Source organism: Carex rostrata, chromosome 13 (assembly GCF_964058835.1).
Source record: "Carex rostrata chromosome 13, lpCarRost1.2, whole genome shotgun sequence".
Taxonomy (NCBI): domain Eukaryota; kingdom Viridiplantae; phylum Streptophyta; class Magnoliopsida; order Poales; family Cyperaceae; genus Carex; species Carex rostrata.
In genome coordinates this window covers 423990-444509 of record NC_135930.1, presented here as the reverse complement: position 1 = coordinate 444509, position 20520 = coordinate 423990, and the positions used below count along the sequence as shown (strand labels likewise).

At 34.2% G+C, this 20520-nt stretch overlaps 3 long non-coding RNA genes and 1 pseudogene across 4 annotated transcripts; 2 read left to right on the top strand and 2 right to left on the bottom strand.

The window, feature by feature from the left end:
- The first annotated feature begins 1017 nt into the window (after positions 1–1017).
- On the top strand, positions 1018–3690 carry LOC144563949 (uncharacterized). Of its 2 annotated transcripts, none has more exons than XR_013514504.1 (3): positions 1018–1253; positions 1446–1521; positions 1912–3690. It is a non-coding gene; the product is annotated as an uncharacterized LOC144563949 (long non-coding RNA). The 2 variants fall into 2 exon arrangements; XR_013514505.1 differs by having other exon boundaries at positions 1417–1521.
- On the top strand, positions 2242–2347 carry LOC144564883 (small nucleolar RNA R44/J54/Z268 family; annotated as a pseudogene).
- Positions 3691–5692: 2002 nt separating the features above from the next.
- On the bottom strand, positions 5693–7578 carry LOC144564336 (uncharacterized). The gene is made up of 3 exons (XR_013514598.1): positions 7179–7578; positions 6606–6662; positions 5693–6012 (listed from the first exon to the last, which is right to left on the bottom strand). It is a non-coding gene; the product is annotated as an uncharacterized LOC144564336 (long non-coding RNA).
- A 9581-nt stretch (positions 7579–17159) lies between these two features.
- On the bottom strand, positions 17160–18626 carry LOC144564697 (uncharacterized). Its single transcript, XR_013514709.1, has 2 exons — positions 18346–18626; positions 17160–17545 (listed from the first exon to the last, which is right to left on the bottom strand). It is a non-coding gene; the product is annotated as an uncharacterized LOC144564697 (long non-coding RNA).
- Positions 18627–20520: the final 1894 nt, after the last annotated feature.

The following is a 20520-nucleotide window of genomic DNA, read 5'->3' as shown; positions in this document are numbered from 1 at the left end:
TCATTGTTTTCGGATAATTTTGAACTTATCTAAAAAATAAAAATAAAAAATTTGGTCTCCAAACACATTTTAACATGAAGATTATGTTGAGTGGTTCAGATCGTCAAAAATTAGACTAAAATTGCGAAAATTAACTCGTTCTAACTTAGACTAAAATTATAACATTATGACATTAGCCAAACTCTATATTAATAACAACTTTTTTTTTTTATTAATTTAAGCCATGATTAAAGTAACAAGATTCAACCAAATATGAATAATTTAAGCTATCACTGAGGTAATGAGATTGTATCAAATAAGAATAACTTGAACCGTCAATCCTTCATTTTAAGTAGCAACAAAAAAAAAAAAAAAAAAGGCAGCGAAAGAATTGACTCTGGTGGTTGGTAATGCATAATGCACGGCCTAAATGCTCTTACTTATTTATGAGGCCGTGTTGGTCCAAAACAAATATGCCATAAGGCCCAAAATCACTTGAGTATCTCTCCATTTCTTTGATTGGGAGCCCGCAGACCCCATGCGCTGGGAATTCATATCACCTAAGGTACCACACCAGTTGATTTTGAATCCGATCCGATCGTTATGTATTGACACGCATCTTAGAGGAGCTTGTAAATTATCCGTTAGGACCGGATTGGTCCTGATTCTGATCGGACGGAACGGATTCAAACCTAAACGGTGACATAATGCAGATGTTTCGACTCATGTCCTTGCGCCTGGCGCAGAGAAAACCTTACTAAACAGAATGCGTATCCTCTGCATTAACTCAAAAGGAATCTTTTGTGTTAATGAATCTCAGATTCTCAACCGTCTGATTTTAAACAGAGTCAATCCGACTCCTGTCTATAACATAGGATCTTATAATATTAGTGCGGATCTAGTCTGCACGAATCATAAAACAGATCAAACAGTTGAGATTTATTACATATCCTTTTGATCTTGCAGAGGATTTGAGGTCTACTAAACAAAGGTACTCTCAGCTCGTGCGTGACCGACGTATCCGGTGCCTATTCGGGAGTGATGTAGGGGGCCAGTGTTATCAGCTCTCCTTACTAAACAAAGGTACTATCAGCTCTCCTTCCGCCGCTGTCTCAGCTACGAAAATCGTCCCCTTCAAACTCCAAAATCGAAATCGGGGGTGGGGTCTAGCCGAAGGAAAAGAGGGCCCACCGGAGAATATTGCTAATTTTGTTCTCCTCTTTCGTTTTCCCTCTCACAAGAAATTAAAACGAGCTTCTCCGGCTCTCGTGGCGGTGCGTTCTCTCTCTCTCTCTCTCTCTCTTGGTGATCTCCATTTGTGATTGATATTTACTTGCTACACTTAGTCGCTTTAGTTTACTCATACAACTTAGCTTTGCGGTTTTGTGCAACTACAACACTCTCAATTTGATTTCAGTGTCAATTTAATTTCTCTAGTTTTTGGGCCTTTTGTCTTCATTCTATAGGAGACGACCAAGCATCCAGCAAATGTGATGGTTCACAGACCAATGCTTGTTAATTAATTATGTAGTATCCACAAAGGTAAAACTCAAGGTTAATTTACTGTACTGAAAATGAATGGTACTATGTCCCAAGTCCCAACTAAAGCCTGATTTTAACCCATCAATTGCAATCCGGTTATTAGGTTGAATTAAATCAAGTTTGCTGCATTGCCTTTGTTTAATCAAAATAAAGCCTCAATTTGCTACCATCAGTTGTCACTTTAAATAAACCTATTGCCAAGTTAAATTCAATTTACCATGAATGTTTCAATCAAGCCGGTAAACATTTCAGATACTTTTAAGTGCATATTTAAAAATAAACTTTATTAATTGTCATCTTGTGATAATAGACAATGCACTGATCCCTTTTTTTTTTTTTTTACTTAATTTTTTTTTCCATCAGCTCATTTTTATTTTATTTATACATAAGGTAAATTGGGACTAAATTAAGGCACAATTACAAAAGGAGGGCCTAAACAAAGGTGCTCTCCCCGCCGCTGTCTCAGGTATTAGATCTCTTCTTTACTAAATTTCTCTTTCTTTCCATGATGAACATGAAATCCCCATCTTGTGTTTGAATTTGTTGTTGCACCATCGCCTAACAGTGCATTGTTTGATCTCTTGTATATATTATGTTACTTCTTTTCTTTAACAAGCTTTTGATAAACAAAATTTCAGTAAAAACTGAAGCTTTTCTTTGTGATCTTGTGAAGTTATTAATTAATATTCATAAATGTCGAGGGACATTGTTTGACGAGGTTATGCAAGTGATGAAGAGAATGTAGACAGGGATTCTGTACTCCTTTTTGAATTTCCAAAAAAAAGGGATGAAGACTTCCTCTAATTGGGAGTCTCTCTGATGCTTTATCTGTTTTTTTCAATCAATTTCAGCAAGCCGCTTTTGACTTTTTCTATTTGATATTCCCATGATAATTTTTTTTTTTTGTTGATACATCAACTATTATGTAGTGAAGCATATAATCTGTTGTTTATTGCATGCACTTTTTGGTGTTTGTTTTTGGGTTAAAAAATGCATTGTATTTATTGTGATGAAGACCTAATGATGTTTTATAAGTAAAAGAATGGAGATCTGAAAATGAATGATGTTCTATGTTGAAGTCCTATAAGAATGTACATGAATTTTAGCTTTAGGTTTTATGGCATGTTAATTCCTCTTCCTCTCCTCTCATCCTCCACCACCCCTTGTGTGTGGAGAGAGAGAAACAACACAAGTCAGAGCACACATCTGCTACCATAAAAGGCTGTAGAAGCTGAGTCCATATTATCTGAGGTAACAGAATATTTCTTGCTGCATGTTGCATGTGCAGTCCGGACAATCTGGATCCAAACTCAATGTTTGAGTTTACACCTTGTTTGGATGGAGAGTAGAGGAAGGAGGGAAAGAAAATATCATGACTAATTCTTGTTTGGTTGAGGAAGAGGAATTAACATGCCAAAACCCTTTGATGTGAACTTGTGAGACATATACATTTTTTTATATGGGCCCCAGAGAACAGTGTGTTGAAAAATAAGGACTGATACTTACTGAGGGTCTTTCACAATGCATATTATACTTCAATTTCTGATTTTTGTAGCTGCAAATTTTCCCTTGATTTCTTTATCTTTTACTTGACTAGGTTTCATTTCCCTGTTTGCTAAATTTGACCCTTAGGATGCAAAAATGCATGAATTATCAGATTGTACTTTGATGATGTTTTTATATCATTGCTGCTACCAAGGCACAATAATAGTTCTTCTTTGATATTCAATTGTTGTTATTGCTTGACTTCTTATGTCTACAAGAAACTTTTGTATTTTTGTTGCCTTGTTGGGTTGATCGCTTGATGCTGCATTACAACTGTTACCTTTACTGAATGTTTGTTATTTTTTCACTCTAAATTACTGGCCTGATGATGAAAAGATATGGTAAAAGAATATCTCAAATTCCATGTTACTGTTGTAGCCCAATATATAATGTTGATGGATGGGATGGACTCAAGAGTGAGTGTCCCCTGTGGTTCGGAGCCTATTTTGAATGTAGGGGTTCTGCTTTGAGATTCGTACCATATTAAAATGGATGACTTAGATCTAATTCTACATGGTCAGGTTTTGCACTTGATATGGATTCTATTTAGGAGAGGAGAAAGAGATATTTGTAATTGCTATATGTACCAATTACATTACAGGAGGGATCACTTGACAATTGTTATTTTGACAATGTTGACAACAAATTTTCAAATAACGGTAAAACGGGTAAATTTGTGAGTTTTTGATATGGTACATATGATGTTAGGGTAAATTTCGCCGAAGGTCACTAAACTTTGTCCTTTGTCACAAATTAGTCGCTTAAGATTGATTTGTCCATTTAATATTTGTGCGGATTCTGATCGGACGGTCCAGATCTAAACATAAATATCATGTTACTTCAGAGGATATGGACGCCCCCCCTCTGAATTCACATCCCCTCAGGTTACTGGACTGAGTACAATTGAATCAGACGGTCAAAAATTTGTTCTTTTAACTTGGCACGAATCTCAAAGCACAAATAATATTGTTCCCTGCATCATCCTGAAATTATGTTTGTAATTCCTGAAATCACAAATGATGCTACTGGTACATTGTATGATTTAGATGTACTGGTAAGAGAAAACTATAGTCAGCTTTTTTTAATGAGGCCTAGACACTAAGCAGGTATTACATTTTACACCTATGAGATGATTGTATTTCACCCTAGCATTTCTCGAGTCGAGAAACAAACACATGATTGGCCTGGAAGAGGGTGGGCTTAAACTTCAATTCCATCATCTATTTGGTAAAATGGGATTTGACCTAGTAGCCCAGATATCAACCCAAGGGAGCATTTTTTTGAGGTACTCAAAACCTGTAACTAGCCAAGATGAAGCTGTAAATTTTGCTGGTACAAGGTTGGAGTATTGGATCTTACTTGTATGCTACGGTACAGGTCTTCTCAATTCATAATGAATCTGAAATTGTTTGTGAGTTTACTCCTTAATGTAAAATTACGGTTTGCTCAAGTCTCAATCGATTGTAAAATTTCGCAATTGTTTACTAAATCCAGCTTCTATTTTTAATTGACAAATTAAATGATACTGTTAATAAATGAAAAACTAGACCTTGGTTCAAGGAAGATTAATTCCAAAACAGACATTTCATGCTCATAACTAATATAGATTAATTCCAAAACAAGGAATATTACTAACAAGAGTTACATAGATAGAACCGTCCTTCTCAGGTGAAATCCTTCCTCCCTCAGTGTATTTTTTTTTAATTGCTGTTTTTGAAGTTAAAGAAATTACGGATTATTAATCATTGTAATTGAAGATTTACATACTATTATTTACAGTAATAATGATTGAGATAACTTATATGACAACAATAATTTTATACATATCACGTTACTGCTAAACTAAAGAGTGCAATTTTCATGTTATCCATAATACCTGTTCGAAGAGAAGTAAATGAAATTCTTCATTGTTAACTAAACCATTTCTAATAATTTTTCACCCTTATTAATTAATTTGTAACAAAAAATAAACTTACTTTATATGATACCTGAATAACACATTAGAGATTAAAACTGACAAGGCATTTCTTTTTTCAAGGAAAGGAGATCGTTGAGATGAAGAGGCAAAACATTTTACGGCTAGAGAAAAAATACAAATATTCATTCTCACTCTTTTTGAACTAAAATAAAACTTTAAAGTATCATCTATCTCTGCCACTAAAATACTAAATTGAATGCAACCTTTAATAGCATTCCAAAACACAATATCAACTAAAAGCAATGGAAAAATATTATTGCAAATAGACAAAGTAACATACACAAACACTACATGTAAGACCTTTAAACATTCATGACGCCTCATATAAAAATTGAAATTATCTTAATAACTAGTTACAAAACTCTTTCTAAAACTACACTAACATCTCACTTAAACCCACTCAAACAAAGAGAACCATTCAAAATCATAAAACATCCTCCTCTCTATTTTTTTTTCTTCTGTTTCTTCTTGCTGAATAGAGATCGACCATATGCAAATTCATCAGCCTTGCAAATTCATATATTGTATATCGAGCATATGCAAATTCATCAGTCTTCTCTATTTCTTTTTCTTCTTTTTCTTTTGTTTCTCCTTTCACACCCAATTTGAGACATCTCATTGAAATTTAAAGAAGATAACATGCACAACTGATTTAAATTTCTCAATTTTGACAAAGAATCAGTGTCTTTGATGGTACTAAAAACAGTACAAATACTGCAATTACTAGCACAAAGGAATATTAATAAACTAGAAAAGAAAAAACCTGGTTTGGTACAGAAATTAAAATATACATACCAATAAAACTAATTACTGATTTCACCTGTGACTTTCTTTCACGAGGGTAACCTCAGCAGCAGAGGATTGAGAGAGAAGGTCTTGGTCTGTATCGTCACTTTCAAATTGGAACTGCTCATGTGTTGCTGTGGTAGTGGTGGTTGTGAGCATAGAACATGACTCAGATCCATCTTCTACAATTTAGAAAGAACAAAAGAAAATAACAAAGTTAAACTATAGAGAATAAACATCTAGATTTTATTGAATATTTGTGGGCTTTGGGCCATGTCTGATAACAAACGAATGACTCTTATCACCGCTTTCACGTGGGAAAAGAGTTCTGTTTTATCCTTCAACTCTATTCCTCTACCAATGGTAACAAAGACCAGTGCTACTGAACTATATTACACCAAAGATTGCAATTTTCACTGGCAGATATTAACTACTATATACTACTACAAGGCCTGGTTTTAACCCTCACTTATAATAATAGTGACCAATTTTTGTCTCAATTGACATGAAAATAGTGGCATTGTGCCGGCTCAATTTACTGTAAATTAAGCCACTATTTAGGCACTTGAATTAACCCACACACATTTTGATGTCAATTGTACAACTAAGTTAGGACTTCAATTAACCAACAGCATAATCCAATCATTCAATCATACACTCATCAACACCAGAACATGCAATTGGAGCCAAAGAAAGGCAAAAAGGAGGCTCAATATATACAGGACCAAAAAAATTGCACAAATCGAGTACAATATCAAGAGAAATCAGCACTCACCTCTCAAAAAGAAAGAGTTGAGCGACAATAACCCGAGGAACCTCTCAGATACAAAACCTGAAACACACGAAGCTACACTCATTAGTTCATAGAAGATCCGTTTATCTACTCAAGTACCTAGTACCTAAAGGAGCAATGTCATGTATAACACTGAAAGTCTGGACTCGGTAGTTATGGTACCAAGTCTGGACTCGGTAGTTATGCATGATATAATAGCTGCTGGTACAAGGAAATGTACAAAAAGGCCTTAAATGAACTGCTGTGATGAACTGATCAATACAGATTAGTACAGGGACCAAATGGTAAAATGGACTTCACAGTCAGATAGAGAATTCAAAAACACATAATTTAGACACAAATTTCATGTCATTTGGACTTTCCTACAGGGAGATATTGATCTCTGAAGTTCAGATTTTAAAGTGTAAATTGCTGAATTATAATGGTAAAATTAGCAGACATGCCACTCATATTACATAGCCCTTTAAACAGAGATATACAATTCTGAAAATCATGAAATTTGATACATGAACTCTTGACATATATTTCTTTGATTCTGTGAAATAAAAAACATACATTTGTTTCATGGAAGTCATGAGAAATGGTTAAAATTCAGAAATATTATACAAGCTTCCATGTTATATCTCTATCGAAGTTCAATTCAATCCAAATTGAACCCTCTGCCATGCTCAGACATATTCAAGATGACTCCATTGACTTCTCTCAAAGCTTAACTCAACCTCAGAACCTTTGTACCAGCCATTGGTACCAGGATAGTGCTGGAATCGAGGGAAGACAACTCAATTCATGTTCAAAACTCTTTCAGACTCAAAATTGATGCCCCTGCTTGTTCCCATACCCTCATACGATTCCAATTGGAACCGAGGCGATGATGACTATGCTCTTTTCCGGCGTTGCCGTGGACGGAGCCGGTCGGACGTTCAGACCCTCGCCTTGTCAGGAAGAACCCTAGGCCTATCGGGTCTGCACAAACTTGATGTACCCGTTTGATCAAATGGCCTGAATTCAAACTCATTCAATCTATCGCCTACTGACATATAGGGACCACTTCTCAATCTGTTTAATTCGATTAAATATCCAGTGCGATTCTTAAAGCCCATAAGCTGAAATCTGAGATTCTGCACATTGATCAAAGGCCCAGTGCACTTATATAAGACAAAGCCCAAACCTTAAAACCCATTTGATCCAATCTTATTTACCACTAATCTCAAAGCCCAATGACTTAAATCCAGAGACCCACTGCACATCGCAAAGGCCTGAAACTCAAATCTTGATGCCTCAGTACAAATCTTAAAGTCCAGAAACTGTTAAATAAAACCTTTTTGCATATAAACCCCTCAACTATTTAAAATTGGTATCCAACCCTTAACATTTTATAAAAAGGTCCCTGGAAACATAAAGCCCCTTCAAATAGGTCCTTGGAAATCTAATTTTCATTCCAGACCCTGTCAAAAGCTCAAATTACAGCCTCAGGTTACTGGAAATTTACAAATAGGTCCCTGAAAGTACAAAAAACTTCACAGAAATGTCCTTTTCAGTCTTTTTTGGTCATAACTTCTTTGTTTCAAGTCCAAATCGACTCAAACCAGTTCCAAATGAACCCAAATTTAATTCTCTACAATTCTAAGTAGTAATTGAATATGTCCAAGCTTCTGCTGTAATCTGAAATGACCAAAATGCCTCTCTCCTGACATATTTTTATAATTAAAAATATAGAAATGATGTCAGGCGTATCTTCTTCAATATAAATCATATAAATGATATTTTTATGCATATTCACATGTCTTAAAAATATTAAATGCATATGGATATGCACATAGGACCAGAATAAATGTCCGAATCATGTCTAAAATAACCGAAAACCTACCAAATGACCAAATAAACCTTACATGAGCCTAGAGGTTTGCTAAACCCCTAACGGGTTGAGCCCGTTTTGCCCGACCCGTACCCGTTACCCGTGGTACCCGTACCCGTTGCCCGGGTACAGACGGGTAGACGGGTAATAAACGGACCGGACACCCCTATTTTGAAAAAAACCCATTGTACCCGTACCCGTCTACCCGCCAACCCGTACCCGCCTACCCGTACCCCTATACCCGCCTACCCGTACCCGTCTACCCGTACCCGTTACAAAATTTGAATTTCAAAATTTTTTTGGCGGCACCCCTATAGAATTCAGATCCAGTGCAATACCTGACTTAGTAGAATGAGATCTGAGGCATCAATTTTAATTTGGCATGAATCTCAAAACGGACCCCTATATCTAAACTCCATCCATCCATGTCCTTTAACTTGGCACGAATCTCAAAGCATAAAAATTCAGAAAAAAACAGAAAAGAAAAAAAAAAAAAAAAAAAACCCGCCCGTACCCGTCAACCCGCAACGGGTACGGGTAATAAACGGGTAGGGTAGAGGTTTTGGGAAAACTACCCGTCTACCCGTTGCGGGTTGTACCCGTACCCGTCCTACCCGTCTACCCGCCCTACCCGTTACCCCTAACGGGTCACGGGTAACCCGTTAGCAAACCACTACATGAGCCTATGTCAGCCCCAATTACCCAGTTTACACCAAAATAGACGTAAATCCCATAATGAACGAGGTATTCAGTACTGACCCAAAAGGTCGTTTGATATAATTAACGGCGGGGGCTTGCGCCCGCCGGAAGTTAAACGTCCCCACAATCAATAAAACCTCGATAGGCTGATTATGAATCGTAGGTCTGTCATAAGGGTGAACCAGAAGGAAAACCGAGAGATATCTCGAGACACCTGTCCCCATTGCACTGAAGGGATCAGTCCACATATCCAGACTGATTTCCCCCTCTTATTTCAGTGCAGCTCTTAGCCACCTACACATATATTATACATATATATACATATATTATATTATATATACACACACATCTATAAATCATACAAAAGTTAGAATGCATGTATGTTTACATGTTTTTGAGTTTAATTTATAAATCATCCGAATAATAAATCCAATTTGTATAAGCTTAAATTGAATATTTTTTGTTGCATTTTTTTTACTTTTTTTTTAATTTTAAATCTTATGCAAAACGAAAATGGAAAATTAAAAATTCTTCTCTTGTCAAATTTATAAAGATGTGAGTTTTCATTTGTCACATTAAATGATTTCTAAAATCATTTCAATTTATCTTTTACATATGTCACATCAATTAATGAGATTAAATATGCATATATCTCTCTGTTCTTTCTTAAAATGCAGTATCAAAATAAGCCTATTTAGAATAACCAGACTGTCATGATGCATTTATACCAATACAACAGATAAGCCATAAGAAAAGGTAATATTAAAAATTAAACCAACCCGTAAATGTACAATATTCCTTTTCATATGGCTCATTTTTTTTACTATAAATGCACTGAGATATTTCATAGGAATCTTCCAAATTTGAAGTATGATAGTCTGGTTATTATGTGTCAAATCTGCCTATTTAAGATAATATCATAAATTAAATCTGCATTTAAGAAAAAACAGAAGAATTATGCCTATTTAATCTCATCTCGAGGAAAACTTTTATTTTTCTCAATTTTTGATTTTCAGTTTTTTTTTTTGACATCTTTATCTTATGAAAAACAAGCTAAAAAAATAATGAATCCAATTGGGGGCGGGTATGGGTACCCGGGCACGGCTACACGGGTAAGGGTATACGGGTACACAGGCACAGTTCACTGGTAAGGGTACACGGATTCAGCGGGCACGGGTACGGGTCATGGGTAAAACCCGGGCGGGTTCGGCGGGTACACGGGTAGAACGGACCGGTCCGGATTTGAAACGGACCGGGTTATCACGGGTTTAATGGCAAAAAACCGGGTCCGGCTCTTTTCAAACCCGCATCCATGTACCCGTGCAAACTCGGACACGGATACGGTCTGGTCGGGTGACGGACGGACCGAACCGGGTTTGTCCGCCCGATATTAGCAAACCACTAGCTTGGCAATTGGCATAATCTTTTCCTCGATCTAACACGAAAGAGCGAGAGCAAGCCTGCTGTATTTTCTTATTTTTTGACCCGGTTTCTGATGAAAAGAACCCGTTACACTAACAGAACAAATATTGCTATGCAGAAAATAATTACAAATATTTTTGACCCGGACGTCCGATCTAATTACACTTGCTCAAATCTAGACGCCAATTCCATTACTTGGAAATTTCAGTGCCATATTTGATAATTGTTATTATTAGAGATTTTTATCGTAGTAGTAAATTATATGACCGTGAATAAATTTAGAGCCTTTGGAAAAATAGTTTGAATAATATATAGAAATTAAAAAAATAACAAAATTTACTTCTTAAAAAATGTTAAGCCTCCAATTTTTTTAGTTATGTCAAATCATATATAGATATATATATTTTTATCCATCTGATTAAATTTTTCTCTCATTATTTTTTTGTAAACAAATTGCTCATGTATCATATTTCTCTTCTCTCATATAAAAAAAATGTATTTGTTGTACCTAAGATGCAATATAACTTTTAGTTATACAAATATTTTCAATGTTTAAAAATATTTATCTATGTCTAAATTCTTTTACGTCAAATGATTTTTTTTTAAATAAATATTTGTATTTCAAAACTAATGTTACTTTCCGCATATATTTTCTTTTCAAAGGGAAGCTTAAAAAAAAGCTCCAATATTTAAAAAGAATCGGTCAAAGCATTGGACAAGAAGAGAGCCCTATCCCATGCGTCTTTGTTCTCGTACTGAACTTGCAACATCTGATCCAAAATGAATTAACTTTGCCACATTTAACCGGATTTTCAAATTCAGTCCAGGTAAATACTTTGTCTTTTCATGTCTTATGTATTCCTTGACAAATCATTAGAAAAGTTGATTATTTATATAAAAGTATTTACATGTCTTTCATCGCAGGTAAATAACCAACGGTGCATTTTAACCCTACTCATATTAAAATATATTTTGCATGTTTTTCAAACTTTTATCAAAGATGGACATCGCAGTTGGAATTCCTTGACAAATCATTAGAAAAGTATGATTATGTCCTTTGACTTTTACTATAAAGTTCAACAAATTAATTCTGGTCCCACCCAAGGGATATATATATATAAGGCAGCGCAGTGTAAGGATTCCGGATTTATTACATCCATCATATGGGGCCAGTGCTTAACCTGTCTTCACTGCAAGATTTTGCCGTGTTCAAGCCCGATCAGCCCGTCTCAATCTGAGCTATTTTGTTCAAGTCCGCTCCAATCGACTGTGGAAGCGCGCGACAATAAAAATCAAATTAACACACAAATTGTTTTCAATGTAATCATCTAATTCGCATTTAGTGTTAAGCAGACGTTACCGAGTAAACCCCAATAGAGGAATTAAGTTTGTATCCTTCATTCAATGAATTAACTAAAGTTTGTAAAGTAACAAGTTACTATGCATAATGGAATGATATATATACAGGTGCAGTGCGCAGAATTTTTTTTGCAAACTTTAGAATTGAGTCAGGATATTCAACAGAATAAGTTATCATCACAATTTGAAGGCAGTTGAACAAGTTAGAATCTATTCCTTCCACCTCCCAAAAAGATTGAGCAAGTACGTACCGAAGGGTAAGCCTAATCCTCCAACTCCTCTGGAAGCTGGAAATAAGATAAATACAATGGGAAAATGTGATCAAATAAGATAAAACTAATTGTACAAAACAAGATAGTGTTAACATAATTGAAGTGAGTCGATCAAATTAATATCCAGTTTCTAGGACGCACCTTCAAAGATAGCACCTGTAAGTTGGGTGCACTTTTGAACAAACAAAAAGCAGTTGCGACCTCTCTCGTGTATATATAATAGAAGTTGATATGAAGCTCTGTCAATTGGTAGAAAGGTGTCAGGAGCACTTCTGGTTTAAGCCTCTTGGAGGAATACTAAAACAAGTCAAATAATAGATTATCATTAACATGTAGGCATAATAGATAATAAAAGCTATAGAGAACTTAATCACCTTTAAAGGTAATTGATGGTAAATTTTTTCAAGTATGGATCTCTTACCCTTAAAAAATTAGAGCATAGTTGAAGTTCTTCAATCGCAGAAAGATTATCAAGTACTTGCAAAATATCACAATAAAATCCTTGCTCGACAGATTTCCATAGTTCAAGATAGTCACCATTGTAATAAATCTATGCAAAAAGTAACTTGTGGGTTTCCAAACAAAGATCAACAAAACCCCCTGTGATACTCAGCCATCTGAGGTTGGGTGTGCATGGATGACAAAATGACCAAAGATAACTATGTCAGAGACATAATACTTACTAATTTATACTTCTTTTTCTTTTATTTATACATACAAGTCGTTTTGGAATTTGAATTCACAACTGCACTTAAATTCACTTGTAATTCAACAATTAATGCATTAAGCCATGATACCAACTGGTACCAGTGAGAAATAAATCGAAGAGTACGTAGTTAAAATTGTACCAAGCAGCAACACAAATAAAATAAGTAAATCAATCATAGATCATTCTTTGCTTCTACTGGAATTTGGACACAATCGAACTTTTGCCCTCCATTTGCAACGAGTGTCAGCAAAATATCAGCAATAACTGTCATTATAAAAAAGAACTCCATTTGGCATCAAGCGTGCTCTCCATTTCGTGTTGAAATTTCATCAATATGTTAATGCATTGAACTGAAAATTCTAAATATTCTTCTATATAATCTCTCATCCAGATTTAGTTATTCTGAAAGTTGAAAAAAAACTGACATAAATTCGAGATACAAAATGCTGTAAATCTCATTTAATATTCAACTGAAAACTGATTATTTGAACAATTATAAATTTGAAATCGTTTGGTCAAACAATAAAACTATCGCAAAAAAAAAAAAAAAAAAAAATTTCTATTATTATTGCAGATTATTGGATTGGGATGTCGAAACTCGATGAAAAAAGGGCGTACAAATTAGTTTCACAATCTTGTTGAGATGGGCATATAGGATAGTTCGATTAACAAATAGTTTCTTTAGATTACTTATACATTTAACTTATCCAAATATATGGTGTGAAGAGTTGTGCAAGTGTGAAGAGGTCCAATAAGAGAACTTAATCCGACTAGATAATTCTTTACATATATTTAAGTTGACAGTACAATGATAGAGTGTCGCATCCATATTTATAGAGGGTGCAACAATCTGTCAAAAATAAATAATTTTTCATGTTCCCGCGACATTTAGTTAACAAAAAAACATCGACAAATAATCATGCTTGCATGCATGTTTCCTCTCCCATAGAGTCTATTATAATTAAAAAAAACTTAAAGACTTAACACAATACAAGTTAATATTAAAATGAAATAAATTTAAAAATATTGGAAAAATTAATATTCAAAAGATTTTGGACTATCCAAAAACATTGATTTTGTACATTTCTTTACAGTGTCTAAGCATATTTATACAAAAAAAAAAAAAAAAGTCACTTTGAAAAAGAGAAGTCACCACACTAAAATGTAAAGTCTCTATTATTTTAACATATTTTGAAACTGAGGAATGAGCACCATATAGTATTTGGGATATCATTTTTATTTCGATGTTTTGTCACTGACTATACTGTTCGATATCATTTTTTCATCTTCACCTGTAGACATACATTCTTCTCAAAAATGGATTTCCAGAAAGAGATGACGGGTTTTTACATGCACAGCGTCGTATGTTCTTAATTTCTTCATCTTCATCGATTAATGTCAAATTTGACTAAACTTGCTCCGTCATGTCAATTCTTTTCATCTCATTGCTTCTTATATATCTGTTTTCTCCTTTTTCATCTGAAAATTTACGTACTTCTTTTTGTTCCCTGACTCATACTTTTCTTGCCAAAAGCTTCTTTGTCTTGCAACTTATAAAACAACGTTTTAATTAATTACTTTGACATTATAAGAATAGGACCGACAAATTTTTTTTTTTTTTTTTTTTACAAATTTCTAGGGTCTCTCATGAAATTCTTGTTACTCTATCTGTACCGCACTTTTGTGAGTCTTTCATTGCTTCCTCAAGTTTTATTCTCATTTCTTCTTTACATACTGTACAGTGTCTGCCAGAGAAAGTCACGAAGCGCTTCAATGATTTAGTTGATGAAAATCTCGAGTTCAAATGTCCAAGTGGTGATGTATGGCCCGTTGGGCTAATGATCAAGTCTGGCGACAAACTTGTTCTTCAGCCCGGTTGGAGTACTTTTCTAGTTCTAATAATATATTACAGAATGATATTTTGCTTTTCAAATAGATGAGCGGATCCACATTTGAAGTGCAGATCACCGGTAACAAAGGATCAGATGCACCCCGAAAGAGTGGTAGAATTAAGGTGGCAGTTAACTTCTTTTGTTTTTTGATACTAGATGAAGTCCTTATTATTTAATTTGTTTATACTATCAGTTTTCATCAAGCTTCTAAATAGCTAGCTATAGCTACGCTATAGCTTTTCCGGACCATAAACGCTAAGCTATGAGATAAAATTGCGCTAACTCAGCTACGACCGCTATAGCTATAATAGCTGACCGCTATTACCGCTATTACCGCTATTACCGCTATTACCACTATTACCGCTATATGAGACCCGCTATAGCTACCGCTATGCTACATGGTTTTTTTTTGCAATTTATATGTACTTTTGTACTTCTATTCTTATTTCTAATGCTACATAGTCTTCTACGATAAGTATACTAAACCAAACTATATACTTCTATTTTTATTTGTGATTTATTCTATCATTCTATATCGAGAAATATTCAAATACTAATTATTCATTTTGATTACTTTTTTTATAGTATTCGTTTGTAAAATTATTATCGTTCGTTTCAATTGAAAGCTGATTTTGATTATTATTATTATAATTATAAAATGTTTAAATATGTATATTGGCTTCATTTACCTTATAAAATTGGGAAAATTTCCTCCATGCCACTCCAAAACTTGAAAAATACCAAATTGCCACCTCAAAACTCAAAATTTCGTATTTGCCATCCTAAAATCATCAAAATTATCAATTTGCCACAATATACATCTAATATACATCTTTAATTAAAATTTTTCTGAAAAGTATTGTATAATAAAACGTATTTTCGTATTTCTCAAAATTATCCTTCAAGAACAGATAAAATTAGAAATGGAGGCCTACAGTCCCCTTCCCTTCTTCCCTTCGCCTCTCTTTATTTCTCTCGTCGCTCTCCACTGACACACCTCCGTCGCTCCCTGTCGCCGATCCACCTCCGTCGCTCTCCACTGACGCACGCCCCGGACCCAGACCACCGATCCGCCTCTCTTTCTCTCCGTCGCTCTCCACTGTCTCATCTCTTAAGGTAAATACCTCTTTCAATCATGTCTGTCTCCTTTCTCCGTTTGGTTGGTTGAAAAGCTTAGACTATTTCATGAATCCCTAGTCCCTAAAATTGGTCATCATCTGATCGATCTACAAAGGTTTTGGAACTGGAAGTGCAACACCATCTGAAAGCTAATTAAACCATAACTTATGGTTTAATTAAAATATATGTTCTAATTCAAGCCAGAAAACCTGTTTTCACTATAGAGGGTTCAATAATTGGATCATGCTATTGTTTGGTAAGCAACTGGCAGAATCGTATGACAGCAGGTTCATTGATCCCAAATATTCTTGAGCTGATGCTTTGCTTAACAAACTGTATATCCTAACTATGTTATTTTTTCCCATTTCATCACATAGATTATGTATGAAAAGCAGCTGGCAGAATCGTACGACATTACTTTTTTTTTCTTTCTTTATGTAACCTTTGATAATATGTATCAGTGGCTATGTAGGTTATAAATTGTGTAATTGGGGTATCGTTTATGGAATGTGATAAGAATGATTGATGCGTGTGTAATTGTAAGTAGCAAAAGGTTTGATTAGTTTATACATAATTAGAATGTAAATTATTTTGTCATTAATGAATCTAGTGGATTTATGTCACTCCAGAAGTGGTTTCTTTTTGTATCTAATTTCTCTTCCTTCTGTCTAGAATTGGTTTTGTTTAGTCTATTTTGTATGTGCTTTAAATATGGTATGATTGTGCAATGGATGCTTGAGAGTTGTGAATTAACAATTAAACATAATTAATTTTCTATACAAGGGTGAGACTGTCATGAGTATATTAGGAATTTCCAGACAGTGAATAAGATGAAAAGTGCTGTAATGTTTAAATTTTGAAGTACCTGTCATGAGTATATTAGGAATTTTCTGCGTGTGCTGCTTATTTGAAGTTACCGTGACTTGAAAAATACTAGGTTGGAGCAAAAGCCACTTTAATAACAGTATATAGTTAATAATAAAAGTATAGGGTCTTAACTGCAGTTTTTGTGCATTTTGTTCTGACATTCCTTTAGTGCTTAGCTTTCCTCAGTTCAATAATTATGGGATATTTATACAACCTTTAGTGTGTGCAAACAATGAAACACATTTATATAAAGTGATATTTATACAAGTGAAAAAAATAAATATCTTGTTACAAATGTAGATATATACTTGTACAATAAAAAAAAGAAAACCGATTGACATGTCATATGAATAAGTTGATTACTTCCAACATAAGAATGTTTTTACATCAAAACCTTGTATAGCTCATATTTTTCAATTATTACATCCTTTGTGTAAGATAAAAAAAGAAAGGCAACTAACCATATTGCCACGGCACAAAACCAAAATGCTAAAAATTATTACATCCTTGCAATTGACAACATCCTACAAACCAAAATAAACCCAAAGTAGATGTGTTGAAGCTATCTCCTTGGTTCTTCCTACAATGAAATATCAGAAAGTAACAGGGTCCGCCAAATGATAGTGAGATGTGTTGAAGCTATCTCCTTGATTGTTCACGCTTTGAAAACTACCATAGCCTCACTCCGAATTTGGTGCACAGTAATGCTTATGCAAATCAGATATTAACTGAAAATATTGTACATTGAATCAGATCAGATGTACAGAAAGACAAGTCTAATCAAAACTTAATTGCAAAGTGCTCAAGTGAAGAAGAATAAAAAAATTGGAGCTTAGATTTCTAGTTTTACATGTTGCCTATGTTTTGGTGAATTTGCATCTGTTATTACATTAGCTATATTTTGAGCATGTGTAGCTGCAGGTTTAGACTTTAGTTTTTGGATGTTTAGAAGGGCTATTTGGTAATAAGTAACAACATATAAGCTGTACTGGTACTGCACTGTGGCTTAGGTACCATTTAGGAAAATAAGGGATGTCGAGCCGAGAGCTTTTCAAAACCTGAAATATTATATAGAAAATAAGGGACTAAAATACCTATCAAGATTTCTTTAAAAAAAGCTCCTTGGTATCTAAATCAGCTCCTTGGAGGTCTGACATCAACCCTCAAATATACTAATAAATCAATCTATAAGCACTATGAATTATTTAGACATAAACAAATGTACTTGGTCCAGAATCAAAACCCAACTAACACTATAATTTTAACACTCCAAAAATAATTGGTCCAGAATCAAAACCCATATACCGTATAATTTTGATTTTTGTAGTTAGCATAAAAAAAAAAAAAATTCTGGTATTGACCATCAAACATATAATTTTAACACTCAGCAGATACCAGTACTATATTTTTCATTATTGTTATGAAATTGAGAAAATATAGAACCAAACCATATAAATATAGGAAGGAAGAAAGAAAGAAAACATCAAAACGTAAATAACATACAATGATTGCTTAATTCTAATAGCACCTGATGGCGTTATTCAGTCTCTGTCGACGGAAGGGAAGGGAATTGTCGAGTGCTGGTGGAGCAAAAACTGGTGGCGGAGAGGCAGGAGGTTCGGCGGAGGAGAGGTGACGTCGGCCTGGCGGAGGAGGGGGGCGGAATCGGGTTTAGGATTAGCGGAGGAAAGGTTTTGGCGGAGGAAGGGTGAAAGGGAGGCGAAGGCAGGGACTCTTCAGAGGTGGCGGCGAAAGGAAGGGTGTGCGAAGGGAAGGGAAGGGTGTGCGAAGAGAAGGGTGAAACAGAGGTGAAAGAGGCGAAGAGTTACTGGAGAAGGAATTTGATCTGTTCTTGAAGGGTAATTTTGGGAAATACGAAAATATGTTTTATTATACAATATTTTTCAGAATAATTTTAATTAAATATGTATAGTAGATGTATATTGTGGCAATTTGGTTATCAAAATGATTTTAGGGTGGCAAATAAGAAATTTTGAGTTTTGAGGTGACAATTTGGTATTTTCCAAGTTTTGGAGTGGCATGGAGGAAATTTTCCCTATAAAATTAATTGCTCTTTGTATATTATAATATGTAATACCATGAAGTATAAACTATTAAATAATGTTACTTTTTAGATTTTTTTCATTCTTATTTGCGTAATTGATAAAAAGTATAGACTTAGATTAGTTGTAATTTAGTTGTTACATTAATTCTCTAATATTGATTATGTTGATAATTAGTAGAAATATAGAATATAAAGTTTGAAAAGAGAAAATCGCTATGTGTGATAGCTTACGCTATTCGCAATAGCTTTTTTTTTTTGTCTCCCCGCTATGCCGCTATAATCGCTATTTAGAACCTTGGTTTTCATTTATACTAAGGTCGTGTTTTGGTAGTTATTGGTTACTGAATGTTGGGTTTTTGTACATCAAGTCCTTGAAGCTATTATTGTATGTATTAACTGTTCATTACTAATATTTCTCTTCTAATGATGTAGCAACATGAACATGGGCCAATTTCAACCCCACAGAAAGATGACACCTTGAGTGATAAAAAGTTACCATCTAGATGTTAGCATTATGTTTTCTTTTTTTTACTATATTGGTGAAGACCTTAGAATAGTACTCATCAAATGCAAATAATCAAAATAAGAATCTCAACTCAAAATTTCATTCGCTCCTTGCATTGTTTTAGTAATCACATATTTTCAATAGGTGCATGTATATATCTCTAAACTTGCTGCTATTTGACATACTTTGTACATTTATCTGTCGAGATCTGAACAAACGACATGATGATGAACAAAACATCCGAAATTTTTATTTCTAGCATAAAAAAAAATAAACCAAATTACTTTGATTGTGGAGGAATTCGAGAAATAGTTCTCAAAATAGTTCGCAAAATAGTTCTGCGGCCTTATCATTAATTTACGCAGTTGTATAATTTACTAACAATATTTTTCAATTTTTGGTGTACATATATGTTCAATATATTTTTAAATTTTCTTTTAAATTTTTAATTGTAATCGAATTTAAAAAAATATATTTTTTAGATTGTCAAAAGTTAGTGAAAGAAAGATTTGAAACTATTTCATTGTATTTCTGTATATTTGTGATTACATCTTACATTGCTTTATATAGAGAATAAAACTAGCTTAATCAAGAATCTAAACCTGATTCAGTATGAAATTGTATAAATGTTTTCATGTATTCTTTTGCACTATCATATATATATATATGTTCTTGTTTCTTTAAGTGCTGACGGGGTATTATACTTTTTTATCAGGAAGCACGTCAAATTCAAGTAGGAAGAAGAGGAGGTTCTGAAGGGACAGAAATGCTACCCAAGAATGAGAAGTCACAGTGTATTTAATGGTGTTCCAAGAATGAGAAGTCACAGTGTATTTAGTAGTGTTATAGCTTTTTGTGAAGTCTAGTTACCCGACTCTAGTAACAACAACATAACTTGCTTTGTTTTGAGTTCATGGCTTTCTATATTCTCTTATTAGGACACAGTATATCACCTATCCACATTTATTCTAGTTTAATTCTACTTCGACATGTGGCAACCATACACAAATTAAGGGACCAAAAATGTTAATTATTTAATGTTTTAAGTATTGGCCGGAATCATAAAGGTCAAACAATTACGCCTTAACACCATATTGAACTCTGTATCCGTGTCGGGTGCATATCCGATACGG